Source organism: Ctenocephalides felis, unplaced genomic scaffold, assembly GCF_003426905.1.
Source record: "Ctenocephalides felis isolate EL2017-DRISC unplaced genomic scaffold, ASM342690v1 CF-g0.4_SCAFFOLD_01886, whole genome shotgun sequence".
NCBI classification, from domain to species: Eukaryota; Metazoa; Arthropoda; class Insecta; order Siphonaptera; family Pulicidae; genus Ctenocephalides; species Ctenocephalides felis.
The window spans coordinates 174,124,942-174,127,389 of NW_020538040.1; the positions used below are offsets into that span (position 1 = coordinate 174,124,942).

Consider the following 2,448-nt stretch of genomic DNA (forward strand, 5'->3'; position numbering starts at 1 on the left):
AGTTCGCGAGCGACCGTCAGAGTCGCTGTAGTTCGCGTCGCTCTATCATAAAAAACATAATTCGTGCGCGTGTGTGTATCAATATCGTGCATAGCAATAACAATAACAAAATATAACACATTATAATAAATTTAGTGAATACTACCAATTAATTTAGTGTGAATTTATATAACGCTTTGAATAAATGTTAATCATTAATTTGTGCTTTAATATAATAAATAAATAGTGATTGACGGTGATTCTGATCACGCCGTAGGCGCCCAGCAGGCGGCTCCCGCCTCAACTTCGACCATGATCATGGACGGCCTGGATACGTTGACGCCGCAGCATCACCACCATCACGCTTCCGCCTTCTTGCTGACGGAGAGCGCGGCGGCTGCTGCAGCGCATTTCAACGTACTCAGCTTCGACACATGTCTATATCGCAGCATCGGTGCAACGGGCTGCGAGGATGTTGCAAGCCCCGAGCGAGTTTCTGCACCGGGAGATCTCGCCGAAAGCACGACGATAGGAGAACCGCAGCCTGGCGATCTTAATACGCCGGTCACAACATCGGGAGACATTCCCTCGTTCTTCGGACCGTCGACTGTTGTAGAACCCCCGCCGATAACAGGTCAGTGCTCTCTGTTGTTCATTCATTGTTTATTTTTATGCGTTTGTGCATTGTGCGTTGCGGGACGTTTATCGTGACGGGACGTCGCCTACACGACGCACCCTGGAAGTGTTGACGTCCCGCACGAAGGACGGACTCTGAAGCTCACCGCCCATCCCCCCATTAGCAATAAACAGACAACTTTCTAATAACGATAGAATCGGATGGCGCCAAAATCAATGGACGTAGGTGTTTGTTTCTGTGTGATATGTGGAAATCGTATTGCTCGCGGCGACTCGCACATATATAAATGTAAATGCAATTTAAAATTATGCTTCATAACAAAACTTTACAAAATGATTTAAATTAAACCAAACACATAAAATACTGTTTCGTGATTAGTACAAATGAAATATTGAAAAAAATATTATTATATGATTTAGTACTGTTTGTCAACACCATTGTATTCAACTGACATTACGTCAACGCACAGAGCATAAGTTGCCTTCTTCTGTATGTTATGTCTAAAGTATATGCCGGTATGCAATAATAATTACTTCCAAACGCAACTCATGTATCGTAAGTTAGCAACCTTTTCCGAGGTACTAAAACAGAAAACTAACAATACACAGCTATATAAATGTTCCATAACACCGCTCACATGGCAAATCAATAATAAAGTTTATTGTTCCTTTTTTGCCGATGATTACTGGTTACTTCGATACTTGACACAAATTAAATTAAATTGATCTTGTGAATGATACTGAATTAAGAATTTAATTATCAATTACACGATACCAATAAAAAAAACTGTAAGAGTTGAATCACTTAATCATTTTCCCAGCTAATAAAACTAACTCAAAACATATAACATTATGAGCAAAGTATTACAAATATTTTTATAATATTATGAAAGTTATCTAGAGTCAGATCTGTTTGATTAAATTTTTCTCTTATAATCAAAATATTTTCATATTTTCGGCATTCCTTATAAATGACAATTGCTTGATTATTATTAAATACCATTTCTTGATAAAAATAAAAGTTCAGATTGAATTGTTTTGTTCGTCAGTGTTCACACGTAATTAGCATTTAACTTTATTTAAAATATATGATCTATAATTTTAAATTATACATAGTGATACTTAAACATAGATGTTCGGGAGGTTAAGTGATTGTTCACATTAAAAAATTGAACAGAATTTATTATTCGAGAAAAATCGAAACACTGCTCTAACATGGCTCTAACAATTTTCACGCCTCGTTCATTTCTATATTACTAATCGTTATCGATCGTTGCACTTTTGTTTTACTGCAAGTTTGTTGTCAATATAGATTGCATTTCTAATATCAAACAAGTAGTAAAAGAATGATAATGAATTGAATCAATCATAATTGACTTTTAAATAATTAAATAAACGCATATTTGTACTGCCTTGTTCTGACACAGCAGGTATTAAACGTTTCTGTCAATATATCATATCATATTATTGCGCAAAACCGATATCTAGCTTTTCTATGTTCTGCGTGTAGTTATACTTTAAAAGATTCTAAAATGTATCGGATTTAATGTTAAATATTTAAATTCAGGGGCATTTTACCAATAAAACCTAACTTCATATATGTGTTATCAATGAGACATGAGAAAGATGCACTTATAATAAATTTGTTATTTGATGTTTGTGCGTTTTGTACGTTAGGTTTTATGTGTGAATGTGTATGTGTGATCGCAAAGAAAATACATAGCTTTTTGACAGTTTGTTATTACCAATTCATAAGAAGATAGATCCATAACACTTCTATTTTATCAAAGAATTGGCCCAAGAATTTTCACAAAATTAAGTATTTCTCTGTTC

At 35.2% G+C, this 2,448-nt stretch overlaps 1 pseudogene; it reads left to right on the forward strand.

The window, feature by feature from the left end:
* The first annotated feature begins 291 nt into the window (after positions 1-291).
* The window catches only part of LOC113376282, a 25,086-nt pseudogene continuing 22,929 nt past the window's right edge, over positions 292-2,448 (forward strand).